General features: G+C 47.1%; 1 long non-coding RNA gene across 1 annotated transcript in view; it reads left to right on the forward strand.

Moving 5' to 3' along the window:
• Positions 1-17,587, forward strand: part of LOC140405618 (uncharacterized) — a 30,671-nt gene extending 13,084 nt beyond the window's left edge. Inside the window, exons 2-3 of the long non-coding RNA XR_011938718.1 lie at positions 8,256-8,394; positions 15,670-17,587. This is a non-coding gene — a long non-coding RNA (uncharacterized lncRNA). The remainder of the gene's footprint in view (positions 1-8,255; positions 8,395-15,669) is intronic.
• The last annotated feature ends 1,855 nt before the right edge of the window (positions 17,588-19,442 follow it).

Here is a 19,442-nt window from a genome sequence, read left to right on the forward strand (position 1 = left end):
TCGCTGCAGGTCTGTTGTCTTCTTGTTGAGCTGATCCTTTAGTTGGAGTGAAGGGTTTTTAGAAACAAATAATTCTCATGAGGCTTTGAAGCTTCTTGTAGATGAATAGCCAGGAGGTTGGTTCTCAGGTGGGTTTGGAAGTTGGAATAAGTTCAGTACTGTGGCTGCACTGGAAAACATTCAGCTCTGCTGTTTCAGTTGTTTCCTGCTGCTTCAGTTGCCTCTCACACACACACATTTTCTTTGTTCAGGGTTTATTGTACTGCATCCCTGACGATTAACTGCAGAGTTAAAACTCTGAGACCCAGAACATCCCGATACAATAGCAGTTTACGATGCTCACTCACGCTTATCTCTATCCCAATTCGAGCTCATTCTCCAGTGTTCAATACGGCACTTGGCGACTAACAGTCCCGAGATTTCATATTCCTCAAATGCTGGTTCACCGTGACACAACGAGACATTTAAACTTCACAGGTGGCTCAAAGTTTCCTTATTCAGGACCGTGTTTAACTAATTATTGGTCACAGAATCGAATATTGCCCACAGTTTAATGTCCATAATAACCTGTTAAATTGCAGTCATCTTGGCAGAGTTTGTGGATCTTACAGTCTATAATATCTAGTATCCTTGTGCCGAACGTGACATCCTGAATCTACTCTTGGGTCTGGATAAAACAGTGCATTGTAGCTGGGTGAGGACCTTGGAGGTGGGTGGGTGGTTACTCTGGCTGCTGACTGTGTTGCGTGGTTTTGTCTATTCCCAGTGGCTCTGCAGAGGGAGCATGCGGTATCCACCGGAATGCTTGACACCTTCCACAACCAGTGGAATGCTTGACACCTTCCACAACCACACCTCAGCGGACAGCTGTTTCAGAGACACTGGGAACAATATTCTGGTTCAGTTAGGAAGGTTCCCTACACTTTTGTTGGGACTTCTAGCTGATTTTGGTCTTTTTGTTTGACTGGACCACATGCTTGGGGAAAGCAAGAGAGGAAAGAAGGTTCTATAGAAACTAGAATGATCTGTTGTGAATTTCTATCCTATTCGTACAGTGATCATGTTTGGAAAACTCTTTTTCACAGCATTAAAATGGGAGGTTTGGCAGCTGGGCAACTCGAACCAAACATCATATTGAGATCTGACAGTGTCATTCAATTCATTACGACCTAAAAAACACAAACTTTCAATGTGTTTGCCTGTTCTGTCTGGGGGCAAAGATTTCAAATATCAGTGTGATACCCAAGTGAGAAGGTTCCAGTGAATTGACTGTGGAAAGAGATTTAACCAGTTTCACAGCCTGAAAGAACATCACACCATTCACAGCAAGGAAAGACTGCACACGTGTTCTGTGTGTGGACGAGGATTCAACTGATCATTGGGTTGGATTGGATTGGATTTGTTTATTGTCACGTGTACCGAGATACAATGAAAAGTATTTTTCTGCGAGCAGCTCAACAGATCATTAAGTACATGAAAAGAAATGGGAATAAAAGAAAATACATAACAGGGCAACACAAGGTACACAATGCAACTGTGTAAGCACCGGCATCGGATGAAGCATACAGAGGTGTAGTGTCAATGAGATCAGTACATAAGAGGGTTGTTTAGGAGTCTGGTAACAGCGGGAAGAAGAGGACTTCTGGTGGTGGCTATGAAGGAGTAAGTCACACACTTGCTGGCTCCCACTCGAGTCAGCATTTTGGGCCTTTCCCCCCAATTTTCTACCGGACTTGAATTGTAAAACTGATGACAGAGGCAATTGTGTACTGAATTCCCACATTGGTGCATGGAGAGAAGGACTAGACATGCTCATCAAGGCAGAAACAGAAAGACAGAGAAGGCTTGGGCTGAAGCTGCAGCGGGAGACAGCATAGCGGATGACCGGACCTCTGGTTTGTCAACCCAGCAGTCTCTGGAGCAGCTGATGCAAGTTATTCAGGAAGGCTTTGCTTAGCAGAAACTGGACAGCTTGGACCCGATAAAAGTGTCAATTGAGCGGCTGGAGCTTAGATTGGACGCCCAAGATTGGGCGATCCTGAAGGTAGAGAAGGCACTGGCTGAGCAGGAGGAACATCAAACTGCAGTGGAGTTGGAGGTGGGGATGCTGAGAGACCAGCAGAAGCAGCCCCTGGAGAAGGTGGAGGACCAAGAGAATAGGTCTCGCCGGCAGAAATTGAGAATTGTTGGGCTCCCGGAGGGGTCTGAAGGAGTGGTTGCTGGGGCATACATCGCGGACGCTGGGGCATACATCGCGGACATGTTTGAGAAGCTGCTGGGGGATGGGACATTCCCCCGACCCTTGGAGGTTTAGCACACTGGGCTAAATCGCTGGCTTTTACAGCAGACCAAGGCAGGCCAGCAGCACGGTTCAATTCCCATACCAGCCTCCCCGAACAGGCACTGGAATGTGGCGACGAGTGGCTTTTCACAGTAACTTCATTTGAAGCCTACTTGTGGCAATAAGCAATTTTCATTTTCAGGTGGACAGGGCTCACAGAGCGCTCGCGAGGAAGTCATGAATGGGAGACCCCCAGAGGGCAATGGTGGTGAGATTCCACAGGTGCTTGGATAAGGAGCGCATTCTACAGTGGGCCAAGCCGACACGGAGCTGTAAGTGGGACAACAGTATCCTGCGGATCTATCAGGACCTGAGTGTGGAGGTGGCCAGGAGAAGAGCAGGCTTCAACCAGATCAGGTCGATCCTTTTTAAGAAAAAGGTGAAATTCAAACTGTTGTATCCGGTCCGACTTCGGGTCACGCACGAGGAGCAGCACTTTTATTTTGAGTGGCCCGAGGACGCGCTGGACTTCGCGAAAAGGAAAGGACTGGTGGTGGACTGAGAACTTTTGAACTTTGCTACAATGTTCATGTTTTTTTTTGGCTTTTCTGTTCTTCTTTTAAAAAAAAGTTTCTTGTTTCTCGTTTTATGGAAGCTGTTTGTAATGCATTTTGCATTGATTTGGGACCAGCGGTAGAGCTGAGTGAGTTAAGGTTTTCATTTGCACTGTTGGGGATGGAGGTATGCTTGTTTAGATTTTGGTGTTTTCTGTCGGGGATTGTGTGGGGATTGTATGACGTTGGAGTTTGTTTGTATGAGCAAGGGGAGGGTGGTGAGGGAACAATAGGTGGGAGACTATCCAGCGCCAGGGATGGGGCCACCAAGCGAGCTGGGCGGGTTTGCTCACGAAAGCGCAGTGGTGGGTGTGCATATGTTCGGTTTATTAAAGAATTTGGGTTACAGAGTGTGGTTACTTGGGGGAGGGAGGGGGTGAATGTTCTGCTGACGAAGGAGGGATTTGGGCTAAGGGACAGAGAGGAGGTTGGGGATGGAGGCTGTCTGGGGGCGGGCTGGTGGAGGCGTGGAGCATGGGCTGCAGGTGGGCCCAAAAAAGGGGATGGCTGATCGGTGAAAGGGGGAGGCAATGAGCCCCCCAACTAGGCTGATCACCTGGACTGTTCGAGGGTTATGTGGGCCGGTCAAGAGGGCATGTGTGTCGCACATCTTAGGGGACTGAAGGTGGATGTGGTAATGTTGCGGGAGATGCACCTTAGAGTAACTGATCAGATTTGATTGAGGAAAGGCTGGGTCAACCAGGCCTTCCACTCGGGACTAGACTCAGAGACTGGAGGGGTTGCGATCCTGATCAATAAGCGGTTGGTGTTTGAGGCGGGTAGAATAGTCTCAGATGTGGGAGGTCGGTACATTATGGTCTGTGGGAAACTGGAGGGGGTGCAGGTGGTATTAGTAAATATGTACGTGCCAAATTGGGATGATGTGAAGTTTATAAAGAGGCCGCTGGGGAAGATACCGGACCTGGACTCGCAAAGTTGGTCATGGGAGGGGATTTCAACATAGTTATTGACCCTGGCTTGGACCTGTCAAGCTCGAAAACGGGCAGGGTGCCAGCAATGGCAAAGGAACTAAAGGGTTCATGGAGCAGATGGAGGGGGGGGGGGGGGGATCCATGGAAATTTTGGGCAGCCGAGGGTGAAGGAGTTCTCCTTCTACTCACACGTGCAGTACTCCCGGATTGACTTCTTTGTTTTTGAGTAGGTGAGTAGGTCCTTATTGACAGGGGCGGTGGACACAGGGTACTCGGTGCTCACAATCTCAGACCATGCTCCACACTGGGTTGACCTGCAGGTTAGTAAAGACAGTAACCAGTGCCCACACTGGAGGTTAGATGTGGGAATTTTGGCCGACGAAGGGGTGTGTGAGCGGCTGAGGAAATGTATTCAGAATTACCTGCAGGTCAATGACATGGGGGAAATTTAAGCAGCAATGGTCTAGGATGCAATGAAGGCAGTGGTCAGAGGGGAGCTGATCTCGTTACGGGCCCAGAGGGAGAAGGTGGATAGAGCAGAGACGGGCCAACTGGTAAAGGAGATACTACAGATTGATAGGAGGTATGCGGAGACCCCAGAGGCAGGGCTTTGAAGGGAATGGCGGAGGCTACATCGGAGTTCAGCTTGTTAACCACAGAGAGGGCGGTGGAGCAGCTGAGAAAGGCGAGGGGGGCGATCTATGAGTATGGAGAGAAGGCCAGCAGAATGCTTGCACAGCAGCTTAGAAAGAGGGAGGCAGCCAGGGAGATAGGGAAAGTAAATGACGGAGATGGGAACCTGTTTGGAGATTCAGCAGGGGTGAATAAGGCGTTCAGGGATTTCTACAGTAGGCTGTATAGATCGGAACCCCCAGCTGGGACGGAGGTGCTGAGGCACTTCTTGGAGGGACTGCATTTCCCAAAGGTGCACGGGGAGCTGGTAGAAAGGCTGGGGGCCCCGATTGGGTTGGAAGAGATAGCGGAGGGTCTGAAGGCCATGCAGTCGGGTAAAGCCCTGGGGCCAGACGGGTACCCAGTGGAGGTTTATAAAAGATTCTCTGAGATATTGGGGCCGGTGTTGTTGAGGATGTTCAATGAGACAAAGGAAAGAGGGGTGCTGCCCCCGACGTTGTCACAGGCCACGATTTCGCTGATCCTTAAGCGGGACAAGAACCCGGAGCTGTGTGGATCCTACAGGCCGATCTCCCTGTTGAATGTGGATGCCAAATTGCTGGCCAAAGTTTTGTCCTCCAGGATTGAGGATTGAGTTCCTGATGTTATTGGGGAGGACCAGACGAGGTTTGTTAAGGGTAGGCAGTTGGTGGCCAATGTAAGAAGGTTGTTAAACGTGATCATGATTCCCCCGGAAGGTAGGGAGTTGGAGGTAGTGATCGCAATGGATGCAGAAAAGGCCTTTGATCGGGTAGAATGGGATTATCTGTGGGAGGTACTGGGATGGTTCGGATTTGGGCAGGGTTTTATTGACTGGATCAGGTTGCTGTATAAGGCTCCTGTGGCAAGTGGACCGATGAATAGGACAACATCGGACTATTTTAGACTGCACAGAGGGACGAGACAGAGATGTCCCCTTTCCCCACTGTTGTTTGCGCTGGCGATTGCTCTGAGAGCCTCAAGGGGCTGGTCCGAGGGGGGGGGGGGTTGGAGCACAGAGTCGCGCTCTATGCAGATGCTCTGCTTCTGTATGTATCGGACCCAATAGAGGGGATGGAAGAAATTATGAGGATTCATGGGGAAAAGTGGGATGTTTGTGGCCCAGACGAGAGGTCAGGAGATGGCATCTGCTGTGGACCGGTTGTGGCGGTATGCGAATTGCAGTGGATCAAGGCGTTCTGTGAGTATGGAGGTGATGCGCTTCATGACCAACCTATCGAAGTACTTCATTATGACTGAAGTCAGGGCCACCGGTTGGTAGTCATTGAGGCACGCTGCCTGGTTCTTCTTTGGCACCGGTGTATGATGGTGGTCTTCTTGAAGCCAATCTGGACAGACACAAGAACACTGGCACCATGGAGAAACCATGGAAATGTGGGTATTGTGGGAAGAGATTCAGATCCCTGTCTGTGCTGGAAACTCATCAATGGAGTCACACCGGGGGAGGCCATTCATCTGCTCAGCATGTGGTCAAGGATTCACTCAGCTATCCAACTTACATAAACACCAGAGAACTCACACCGGCGAGAAACTGTTCATCTGCTCTATTTGTGAGAAGGAATTATCAACTAACTGACCTCACTTCAAACCGACTTCTTCACTCTGACTTGAGGCCGTTTAAATGCTCCAGCTGGGAAAAGAGCTTTAAAAGTAACAAGCTTTTGCTGACTCACCGGCGAATTCACAGTGGGGAGAGGCTATTCACCTGCTCCGTGTGCGGGAAGTGATTCACTCATTCAGCCTACTGAAACACCACCAAATTCACACCGGGGAGAGACCATTCACCTGCTCCGTGTCTGGGAAGGGATTCACTCAATCATTCAGCCTGCTGAAACACCAGATTACACCGGGAAGAGACCGTTCACTGCTCTGTGTGTGGGAAGAGATTCACTCAGTCATTCACCCTGCTGAATCACCAGTGGGTTCACACTGGGGAGAGACCATTCATTTGCTTCATGTGTGAGAAGCGATTCACTCAGTTATCCCAGTTTCAGAGGCGGTGTATAGGGGAGATGGTGGCGTAGTGGTCTTGTCGCTGGACTAATGATCCAGATCCCCAGGATAATGACCTGTGGACCTGGGTTCGAAGATGATTGGGCCTAGTACACTACCCTGAGGAACTCCTGCAGTGATGTCCTGGAGCTGAGATGATTGACCTCCAAACACCACAACCATTTTCCTTTGTGCCAGATATGACTCCAGTAAGTGGAGAGTTTCCCCCCTGATTCCCATTGACTCCAGTTTACCTAGGGCTCCTTGATGCCATAGTCTATCAAATGCTGCCTTGATGTCAAGGGCAGTCATTCTCACCTCTCACATTCAGCTCTTGTGTCCATGTTTGAACCAAGGTTGTAATCAGGTTAGGAGCAGATTGACCCTGGCGGAACCCAAACTGAGCATCCAAGAGAAGGGTATTGCTGAGTAAGTGCCACTTGATCGCACTACTGATGACTCCTTCCATCACTTTGCTGATCATGGAGAGTAGATTGACAGTGTGATAATTGGCTGGATTGCATTTGTCATGTTGTATACAGGACACACCTGGGCAATTTTCGACAGTGTAGATGCTAGTGTTCTAGCTGTGCTGGGACAGCTTGGCTAGGGGTGCGGCAAGTTCAGGAGCACAAGTCATCAGTACTATTGTCCCTATATTGTCAGAGCCCATAGCCTTTTCAGTATCCAGTGCCTTCAGCCGTTTCTTCATATCACGTGGAGTGAATTTATCGGCTGAAGACTGACATCTGTGATGCTGGGGCCCTCCGAAGGAGACCGAGATGGATCATCCACTCGGTACTTCTGGCTGATGATTGTTGCAAATGCCTCAGCCTTGCCTTTTGCACATATGTGCTTAGCTCCTCCATCATTGAGGATGGAGGTATTTGTGGAGCCTCCTCCTCCAGTGAATTGTTTAATTGTCCACAACCATACGTGACTGGATGTGGCAGAACTGCAGAGTTTGGATCTGATGTGTTCGTTATGGAACCGTTTAGCTCTGTCTATTACTTGCTGCTTATGCTGTTTGGCACACAAGAAGTCCTGTGTTGTAGCTTCACCAGGTTGACACCTCATTTTTTGGTATGTCTAATGTTGTTCCTGGCATGTTCTCCTGCACTCTTCATAGAACCAGTGTTGATCCCCTGGCTTGGTGGTAATGGTAGAGTGGTGGCCATGAGGGTGGCAGGTTGTGGTTGAATACAATTCTGCTGCTGCTGATGGCCCACATAGCCTCATAGACACCCAGTTTTGAGTTTCAAGATCTGTTCGAAGTCTATCCCATTTAGCACAGTGGTAATGCCACACAACACGATGGAGATAATATCCTCAATCTGAAGACGTGACTTTGTCTCCACAAGGACTGTGCGGTGGTCACTTCTACTGATACTGTCATGGACAGATGCATCTGCAGCAGGCAGATTGGTGAGGATGAGGTCAAGTATGCTCTTCCCTCTTGTTGGTCCCCTCACCACCTGCTGCAGTCCCAGTCTAGCGGCTATGTCCTTTAGGGCCCGGCCAGCTCGGTCTGTGGTGGTACTACCAAGACACTCTTAGTGATGGACATTGAAGTACCCCTCCCAGAGCATAATCTGCTCCCTTGCCACCCTCAGTGCTTCCTCAAAGTGGTGTTCAACATGGAGGCGTACATCATTCATCAGCGGATGGTGGCCGGTACATTGTAATCAGCGGATGGTGGCCGGTACATTGCCCATATTTAACCTGAAGCCGTGGGACTTCATGTTGTCTTCATGTTCTCAACAGAGCCCATGTTGAAGACCCCCAGGGCATCTCCTTCCTGAATGTATACCACTGTGCCGCTGCCCCTGCTGGATCTGTCCTACCGGTGAGACAGGACATACCCAGGAATGGTAACAGTGCTGTCTGGGACATTGTCTGTAAGGTATGATTCTGTGAGTATGACTATGTCAGGTTGTTGCTTAACTAGTCTGTGAGGCAGCTCTGCCAAGTTAAATATAGTCTTAAACTCAAAGTTAAAACGTATCTTGGCAAATATATTCCCAGAGGTTTGGGAAAGTTTTCAGAAAAAAAACAATAGATGAGCAAAAACAGGGAGGACATATACCATGAGGATAAACTAGGAAGTAATATAGAAATGGACTGCAAGAGTTTCCTTAAATTCTTAAAAATGAAGAGAGGCACTGAAGTGGACGTCGGTTCCTGAGAGAATGAGACTGCGGAAAGAATAATGGGGAGTCAGGAAATGGCAGAGGAGTTAAATAAATACTGTGAGTCAGTCTTCACGGTAGGAGACAGTAATAGCATTCCACAAATACTAAATAATCAAAGGCAAAAGGGGAAGGCAATAAACACAATAACTAGACCGGAGAAAAAGTATTCTGGAAACGAATGGAGCAAAAGTCTGCTATGTTCCTGGCCTGACGGGTTGCATCCCAGGATAGTAAAGGAAGTAGCTGCAGAGATAGTGGATGCCCTGGTCAAATTCTTGACAAGTCCCGAAGGATTGGAAAACTGCTAATGCAACATCGTTATTTAATAAAGGAGGGAGACAAAAAACAATAACGATAGGCCAATAAACTTAACATCTGTCATCGGGAAAATGTTAAGAGCCCATTATAAAGGATGTAATAGCAGAACATTTTGAAAAGCATAATATCATCAAACAGAGTCAGCATGGCTTCATGAAGGGGAAATCATGTTTGAAACATTTTTAGAAATTTTTGAGGTGGTAACAAGCAGGATAGATGACGGGGAGCCAGTAGATCTAATACACTTGGATTTCCAAAAAGTGTTTGATAAGGTACCACACAACCGGCTACATAATAAGATAAGAGCTCATAGTGTTGGGAAACTGACCATGATAATGCACGTTCTCCCCGTGTCTCCGTGGGTTTCCTCCAGGTGCTCTGGTTTCCTCCCACAAGTCCCGAAGACGTGGTTGTTAGGTGAATTGGACATTCTGAATTCTCCCTCAGTGTACCCGAACAGGCGTTGGTGTGTGGCGACCAGGGGGTTTTCACAGTAACTTCATTGCAATGTTAATGGAAGCCTACTTGTGACAATAATTATTACTATTATAAAAGACAGGAAATTGGGATAAGGGGGCATTTTCAGAATGGCAACGTAACTAGCGGAGTGCCGCTGGGATCCATACTGGGGCCACAGTTATTTACCATATATATTAATGACTTGGACGAGGGAAGCGAATGCACTTTTGCAAACTTTGTGGATGACACAAAAATAGGTGGGAAGTCTACACACGGCTATAAACAGGTTAGTTGAGTGGGCAAAAACTTGAGAAATGGAATATAATGTAGGAAACCGAAAATGTATGCACTTTGATGGGAAGAATAAAGGAGTTGAATATTATTCAAAGTGAGAAAGACTACAGAAAACTGCAGCACAGAGGGGCCTGGGGGCCTGGGGGTCTTTGGGCATAAATCACAAAAGCTAGCGTGCAGGTTCAGCAGGTCATTGGGAAGGTAAATGGAAGGTTGGCCTTTATTTCAAAGGGAATGCAGCATAAAAATAGAGAAGTCCAGCTGGAATTATACAAGGCAATAGTTAGACCACACTTGGAATACTGTGAACAACATTAGTCCCCTTTCCTGAGGAAAGATATGCGGGCATTGGAGACAGTCAAGAGAAGGTTCACTAGGTTAGAACATAGAACATAGAAAAATACAGCACAGAACAGGCCCTTCGGCCCACGATATTGTGCCGAACCTTTGTCCTAGATTAATCATAGATTATCATAGAATTTACAGTGCAGACAGAGGCCACTCGGCCCATCGTGTCTGCACCGGCTCTTGGAAAGAGCACCCTACCCAAGGTCAACACCTCCACCCTATCGCCATAACCCAGTAACCCACCCAACACTAAGGGCAATTTTGGACACTAAGGGCAATTTATCATGGCCAATCCACCTAACCTGCACATCTTTGGACTGTGGGAGGAAACCGGAGCACCCGGAGGAAACCCACGCACACACGGGGAGGCGGTGCAGACTCCGCACAGACAGTGACCCAAGCCGTAATCGAACCTGGGACCCTGGAGCTGAGAAGCTATTGTGCTATCCACAATGCTTCCGTGCTGCCCTTAAGAACAAATTAATCTACACTGTATCATTCTACCATGATCCATGTACCTGTCCAATAGCCGCTTGTAGGTTCCTAATGTTTCCGACTCAACTACTTCCACAGGCAGTGCATTCCATGCCCCCACTACTCTCTGGGTAAAGAACCTACCTCTGACATACCCCCTCTGTCTTCCACCATTCACCTTAAATTTATGTCCCCTTGTCATGGTTTGTTCCACCCGGGGAAATGGTCTCTGACTGACTACTCTATCTATTCCCCTGATCATCTTATAAACCTCTATCAAGTCACCCCTCATCCTTCTCCGTTCTAATGAGTAAAGGCCTAGCACCCTCAACCTTTCCTCGTATGACATACTCTCCATTCCAGGCAACATCCTGGTAAATCTCCTTTGCACCTTTTCCAAAGCTTCCACATCCTTCCTAAAATGAGGTGACCAGAACTGTACACAGTACTCCAAATGTGGCCTTACCAAAGTTTTGTACAGCTGCATCATCACCGCACGGCTCTTAAATTCAATCCCTCTGTTAATGAACGCGAGCACACCATAGGCCTTCTTCACAGCTCTATCCACTTGAGTGGCAACTTTCAAAGATGTATGAACATAGACCCCAAGATCTCTGCTCCCCTACATTGCCAAGAACCCTACCGTTAACCCTGTATTCCGCACTCATATTTGTCCTTCCAAAATGGGCAACCTCACACTTTTCAGGGTTAAACTACATCTGCCACTTCTCAGCCCAGCTCTGCATCCTATCTATGTCAATTTGCAGCCGACAACAGCCCTCCTCATGATACACAACTCCACCAATCTTCATATCGTCTGCAAATTTACTGACCCACCCTTCAACTCCCTCATCCAAGTCATTAATGAAAATCACAAACAGCAGAGGACCCAGAACTGATCCCTGCGGTATGCCACTGGCAACTGGGATCCAGGCTGAATATTTGCCATCCACCACCACTCTCTGACTTCCAGCGGTTAGCCAGTTCATTATGCAACTGGCCAAATTTCCCGCTATCCCATGCCTCCTTACTTTCTGCATAAGCCTACCATGAGGAAACTTATCAAATGCCTTACTAAAATCCATGTACACTACATGCACTGCTTTACCTTCATCCACATGCTTGGTCACCTCCTCAAATAATTCAATAAGACTTGTAAGGCAAGACCTACCCCTCACAAATCCGTGCTGACTATCCCTAATCAAGCAGTGTCTTTCCAGATGCTCAGAAATCCTATCCCTCAATACACCTTCCATTACTTTGCCTACCACCGAAGTAAGACTAACTGGCCTGTAATTGCCAGTGTTATCCCTATTCCCGTTTTTGAACAGGGGCACGGCATTCGCCACTCTCCAATCCCCTGGTACCACCCCTGTTGACAGTGAGGACGAAAACATCATTGTCAATGGCTCTGCAATTTAATCTCTTGCTTCCCATAGAATCCTTGGATATATCCCGTCAGGCCCGGGGGACTTGTTTATCCTCAAGTTTTTCAAAATGCCCAACACATCTTCCTTCCCAACAAGTATTTCCTCGAGCTTACCAGTCTGTTTCACACTGTCCTCTCCAACAATATGGCCCCTCTCATTTGTAAATACTGAAAAAAGTACTCGTTCAAGATCTCTCCTATCTCTTCAGACTCAATACACAATCTCCCGCTACTATCCTTGATCGGACCTACCCTCGCTCTAGTCATTCTCATATTTCTCACATATGTGTAAAACATCTTGGGGTTTTCCTTGATTCTACCCGCCAAAGATTGTTCGTGCCTTCTCTTAGTTCTCCTAATCCCTTTCTTCAGTTCCCTCCTGGCTATCTTGTATCCCTCCAGCGCCCTGTCTGAACCTTGTTTCCTCAGCCTTACATAAGTCTCCTTCTTCCTCTTGACAAGACAGTCAACCTCTCTTGTCAACCATGGTTTCCTCACTCGACCATCTCTTCCCTGCCTGACAGGGACATACATATCAAGGACACGTAGTACCTTTTCCTTGAACAAGTTCCACATTTCACTTCTGTCCTTCCCTGACAGCCTATGTTCCCAACTTATGCACTTCAGTTCTTGTCTGACAACATCGTATTTTCCCTTCCCCCAATTGTAAACCTTGCCCTGTTGCACGCACCTATTCCTCTCCATTACTACAGTGAAAGTCACAGAATTGTGGTCACTATCTCCAAAATGCTCCCCCACTATTAAATCTGCCACTTGCCCTGGTTCATTACCAAGTACCAAATCCAATATGGCCTCCCCTCTGGTCGGACAATCTACGTACTGTGTTAGAAAAGCTTCCTGGACACACTGCACAAACACCACCCCATCCAAACTATTTGATCTAAAGAGTTTCCACTCAATGTTTGGGAAGTTGAAGTCACCCATGACTATTACCCTGTGACTTCTGCACCTTTCCAAAATCCGTTTCCCAATCTGTTCCTCCACATCTCTGCTACTATTGGGGGGCCTATAGAAAACTCCCAACAAGGTGACTGCTCCTTTCCTATTTCTGACTTCAACCCATACTACCTCAGTAGGTAGATACTCCTCGAACTGCCTTTCTGCAGCTGTTATACTATCTCTAATTAACAATGCCACCCCCCCCCCACCTCTTTTACCACCCTCCCGAATCTTATTGAAACATCGAGAACCAGGGACCTCCAACAACCATTTCTGCCCCTCTTCTATCCAAGTTTCCGTGATGGCCACCACATCGTAGTCCCAAGTACCGATCCATGCCTGAAGTTCACCCACCTTATTCCTGATGCTTCTTGCGTTGAAGTATACACACTTCAACCCATCTCCGTGCCTGCAAGTACTCTCCTTTGTCAGTGTTCCCTTCCCCACTGCCTCACTACACGCTTTGGCGTCCTGAATATCGGCTAACTTAGTTGCTGGACTACAAATCCGGTTCCCATTCCCCTGCCAAATTAGTTTAAACCCTCACGAAGAGTACTAGAAAACCTCCCTCCCAGGATATTGGTGCCCCTCTGGTTCAGATGCAACCCGTCCCGCTTGTACAGGTCCCACCTTCCCCAGAATGCGCTCCAATTATCCAAATACCTGAAGCCCTCCCTCTTAGACCATTCCTGCAGCCACGTGTTCAACTGCACTCTCTCCCTATTCCTAGCCTCGCTATCACGTGGCACCGGCAACAAACCAGAGATGACAACTCTGTCTGTCCTGGCTTTTAACTTCCAGCCTAACACCCTAAACTTGTTTATCACCTCCACACCCCTTTTCCTACCTACGTCGTTGGTAGCAATGTGCACCACGACTTCTGGCTGCTCCCCCTCCCCCTTAAGGATCCTGAAGACATGATCCGAGACATCCCTGGCCCTGGCAACCAGGAGGCAACATACCTTCCGGGAGTCTCGCTCGCGACCACAGAATCTCCTATCTATTCCCCTCACCATTGAATCTCCTATTACTATTGCTTTTCCATTCTCCCCTCTTCCCTTCTGAGCCCCAGAGTCAGACTCAGTGCCAGAGACCTGGCCGCTAGGGCCTTCCCCCGGTAGGTCATCCCCCCCCCAACAGCATCCAAAACGGTATACTTGTTTTGAAGGGGAACGGCCACGAGGGATCCCTGCACTGTCTGACTGTTTGTTTTCTTTCCCCTGACTGTAACCCAGCTACTCTTGTCCTATACCTTGGGCGTGGTTACCTCTCTGTAACTCATCTCTATAACCCCCTCTGCCTCCCGGATGATCCGAAGTTCATCCAGCTCCAGTTCCCTAACACGGTCTCTAAGGAGCTGGAGTTGGGTGCATTTCCCACAGGTATAGTCAGCGGGGACACTGGTGGTATCCCTCACCACCCACATCCTACAGGAGGAGCATGCAACTGGCCTAGCCTCCATCCCCTCTTACCTTACAGAATATAGCTGCCCTGTGGACCAACTGGACCTCCGCCCTCCGACTCTGCTCCCAGTCAGTTGCACTCTCTGTAAACTCCTGGCTCCCTTCTCACTCTTTGAGGAAATGTAGGAAACAAAATGAAAGGAGCACCTTACTCCCTCCTCCCCCAGCTCCCTCAGTCACCAAACTCTCACTATAGCACTCAAATGCACCAAATTCAGCACTCAGTGCAAACAAAGTCTGCACTGTCGGTGGATCACTTTTATACTGTGAATCTAGCCTCTGAAAACTGGCCTAATCCAATTAACTAAAGGTTCGTCCCGGATATGGAGAGATTTTCTGATTGGAAGAGGTTGAGTTGTTTGGGCCTGTACTCATTGGAGTTGAGACGAATGAGAGGTGACCTTTTTGAGACATAAGCATTCTCAGGGGGGTTGACAGGGTAGATGCTGAGAGGATGTTTCCTCTTGTGGGAGAGTCCAGGACCAGAGGGCATAATCTCAAAGTAACGGGTCTCAAATTTAAGACAGACATGAGGCGACATTTCTTCTCTCAGAGCGCAGTGAATCTGTGGAATTCTTTAGCTGTGCAATCATCCTGTCGCTGGAGTTTAACCAGAAAAAGGCAAAGGTGAAGATGTGTTTACCCGGATGGACCGCTTGGTGGCGCAGTGGCTCTTTCACTGAGGGGCCTTGAGTTCAGACACATCCCAGACAGGACTGGTGAGAAATATCTGTCTGGGAAAGGGGAGAAAACTGGATAATCGGGGAAATGGAGCGGTGCCGATTGGCCTGAGAGAAAGGATTCAGACAAGTCTTATTTTCTTCATTTTTCATTCAATATTTATTAAAATTTCAGAGAAAATATTACACAAAAGTTTATTTTGAAGTTGACGAAAGGAAACATAACGATTGAGGGTCACAGTGAGAACAGAACACATGCCCTCTGAGCTGCCAAATGTATGTACAACTGTAACAGACACCAGAAAGAGAGAACAGGAGCTCAATGTAAAGGGAAGGCCAAAGTTATGAGTAAGGAACGAGATAAGTTACTTTATTTAGACATGATATTGAGGGAAATTATTAGCTACAATTACATTACAGCCAAAATTATCTCGTACATTTCAAACTGGGAAACAGAAATACTGTCCAAGATTGTCTCAGTTACAGATGCAGAATAATAAACTGAGAGAATTTTACTGTTAGAGTCACCAAGAGGAAATATTGTATTTGTGTCACACACAGATCATAATAAACAGCTGAGGAAAATCTACAGCGTCCGAACGTCAACCGATCACTTGATCTGTAAAAGAGAGAGAGAATGATGAAGCAGATGTTTATAATCTGGGACATTGATGTTAGAGTTTTTAATCAATCAAACATTTAGCGATTTTTGAAACGGCTTCTGTCAGTTTGAAGTGTGAGTGGATTGAATCTTCTCACCTTCACCAGAGTGACTGCAGCGCTGTAGGAAATGCTCAGGAAGAACAGGGTGATGAATGTGGAAGCGGTTGTCCAGATGTTGCCGTTATCATCCTCATCGTCTTCAGTCCAGGTGTGTTCTGTGGTATCTACGAAGATAGAGCCGAATAAGTATAATCAGATTGTTCATTAATCCACGATTTATTTTTAATATTCTCGTTTCATTTTCTCCAGCTGCTAATTCATTCTTTAATATATTTGTCATTGCATATCTACTGTTGCGTTCATGACACTCAGAAATTGATGTCTTTAACTTTTTTTTTCTAATTAAGGGGCAATTTAGCATGGCCAATCCACCTACCCTGCACATCTTTGGGTTGTCGGGGTGAGACCCACGGGTCATGGGGAGAATGTGAAAACTCCACTGGGACAGGGACCCAGGAGCGGGATCAACCCCAGGTCCATGGTGGCGTGAGGCAGCAGCGCTAACCACTATGCCACCGTGCCGCCATTGCCTGCCGTTTCTGTTTGTTCCTTCGCTTTTGTGTCTGTGTCGATGCGAAATTCCGTGTTTTGATTTACTCCCCTGTTGTGTGTCCAGATGTCTGTGTAGGTTCACTGTGTGTTCATCGTGTCAATGAGTATTGGTCTGTGTATTTGTGTGTCAGCGCCTGTGTGTGAACTTTGTTTGTCTTCTGTCAATGTGTATATATGAGTGATATATTGTATGTGTATGTGTTGAAATCTATGTTTATATATTATTGCCTGTGTTAATATGTGTTTATACTTTCCTGTCTAGTAATATATGTGTTAATGTGTCTTTTTGCGTTCAACATGCATGCCAGTGTCTTAATGTTTGTGTCTGGATAACTGCGTTTGTGTGTGTGTGTGTCAATGCGCGTATTTCATCACAGAATCATCATCATATAATCCCTACAGTGGAGAACGAGGCCATTCGGCCTATTGAGTCTGCACCGACCCTCCGAAAGAACACCCTCCCGAGGAGAACGGTGCACGCCCTGCCTATCCCCAGAACCTCGTAACACCACCTAACGTTTTGGGCGCGAAGGGGTGATATAGCGTGGCTAATCCACCTAACCTGCACATCTTTGGACTGTGGGAGGAAACTGGAGCACGCGGAGGAAACACGGACACGGGAGAATGTGGAAACTCAACACGGACAATCACCCGAGGCTGGAATTGAACCCGGGTTTCTGGCGCTGTGAGGCAGCAGTGCTATTTGTGCGTTGATGTTTGTTTATATCTATTGCTGTGTATTGACGCCTCCATGTGTATTCATGTGTGTTTGTATGAGCGTGTGTACGAATCTGTTAATATGTAACTACATGTGCCCATTAGTGTGTTAATGTGGATTATTGTCTCTGTTTTAATGGAAATATTTCTGTCATTGTGAAATTGTGCGATTACGGGCGGCGCGGTAGCACAGTGGTTAGCACTGTTGCTTCACAGCGCCAGAGTCCCAGGTTCGATTCCTGGCTTGGGTTACTGTCTGTGCGGAGTCTGCACGTTCTCCCTGTGTCCGTGTGGGTTTCGTCCGGTGCTCCGGTTTCTTCCCACAAGTCCCGAAAGATGTGCTTGTGAGGTAATTTGGACATTCAAAATTTTCCCTCTGTGTACCCGAACAGGCGCCAAGAGTGTGGCGACTAGGGTTTTTTCACAGTAACCTCTTGCAGTGTTAATGTAAGCCTTCTTGTGACAATAAACTTTATTTTTACTATTATGTATATGTTATTGCTTACAGTTGTGTTTCATATTCTTGGGTCAGTCTGCATGTATGGTTTTATATGTTTGTGTTTGCATATTTGTGTGTCTGTGTGGACATGTGGATGTTTGTGCATGCCGGCTTGTGTGTGTGGATTTGTGTGTGTGTGTACACGAGTGTCTTTGTGTACATAAACGTGTGCTTGTTTGTGTTTATGTGCATGTTTGTAAATTTTTGTTTGTTTGTGTGTATATGTATGCATGTGTTTCTATGTGTACATCTATGTGTGTGTTTGTGTCTATGTGTGCTCATGTATATGGTTGTGGGTGTGTGTACGTGTGCATGTATGTTTAGTGTTTGTGTCTTTATCTGTCTGTGTATTTGTATCAGCTGCCTGTAGCTTTGCCAGTTGTGGGTATTATTGGTACCGATGTGGAATATGTTGAACTTTCTGCTTATAAATGTGTTTTCTGTGAGGTGCAAGCTGACATCATTGACAGAATGCAAAAATACAAGGAAGTGCCTCAGGAGAGAACAGTGAAAACCCAGGGAGAATTCAATCACCATCTGGATTTGGATTTTGGGAAATCAGTTGTCGCATATGGATAAGAGGAACAAGGGTGCTAAAGAAAAATATGTTGCGTGAATAGATAGTTTAAGAACATATTTAGCATGATGGGCTTTTAAAATCTTCAGCCAGTAAGCTACAAGCCATCTTGTAATGTCAGTAACTGAATCCTTAGTGTAGAGACACATCCACTCCCAAATTCCCTGCTTGGGGAGTAGGTGGATAGTGATTTAATAGTCTCTCCCTCTCTGGCCAGCTGAACAAATTCTCTTTGGGTTCCCCCTGCTGAGGAGGTGGAGATACAGAGAGTTCACTCATCACATTCCTTCTCTTTTGGTCGGGAAAGTGGAGGTAAAATGGGTTTATAATGCCCATCCCCCTCTCTCTGTTGGGGAAGTGGGCGGACAGTGCATTTATTTAGGCCCTCCCACTCTCTTTGTTGGAAGCGGCTGTACAGTGAATTAACTAATGCCCCAGCTCTTTGGTGGGAAAGTGGGGGTACAGGGTTAATTAATGCTCCTCCCCCACTATTTGTTGGGGCGTGGTGATACACTGGATTAACTACTGCCCCCATGCTTTGGTGTGGAAGTGAGGGGTATAGTGGGTTCACTAAGTCCCTTCCTCTTTGTTAGGGAGTTGGGGTGCAGGGCATTAGCGAACGTCCATTCCCCACTCTCTGTTGGAGAAGTGGGGGTGCAGTCGATTAACTATAACCCCTCCCCCTCTCTGTTTGGGAAGTGTGGTTGCAGTGGATTAATTTATGCCCCTTCCTCTCTCTTTTGAGGAAGTGGCAGTTGAGTGCATTAACTAATGCCCCTCCTCCTGTCTCTGTTGGGGAGGTGGGGGGGGGGACAGTGGATTAACTAACGCCCCTCCTCCTGATTTTGTAGGAGAGGTGGAGATATAATGGATTAACAATTTCTCTTTTCCCTCTCCGTGATGGGCGATTGTTGGTCCTTGTTTCTGTTTGATTCTCAATTCAGTTCCCAGTGGGTGTGATGCAGCAATTTTAAGCTGACATCAATTTTAAAGGGATGGGCAATGGGAGAAGCAGGAACACCGAGATCTAAATGTGATGTGTTTGTCTGTCTGAAATGGGAAATTGTCCGATTTCTCCTCAGCGAGAAGAAAGTCAATGAATATATTTTGTGAATACTGCAATGAATGAATTTTACTCTGTCTCTGACCCAGGGTGTATCTGAGCTCGGAGCTCTGGTTGTATCAGACTTGGGGCTGAGACCTGTAGAAATCTTGGTCTCCTTGAACAGATCTAATATCAGCAAAGTCGAAGCTCCATTAATTAAG

The sequence above is a fragment of the Scyliorhinus torazame genome, unplaced genomic scaffold, assembly GCF_047496885.1.
Source record: "Scyliorhinus torazame isolate Kashiwa2021f unplaced genomic scaffold, sScyTor2.1 scaffold_151, whole genome shotgun sequence".
Taxonomy (NCBI): Eukaryota; Metazoa; Chordata; class Chondrichthyes; order Carcharhiniformes; family Scyliorhinidae; genus Scyliorhinus; species Scyliorhinus torazame.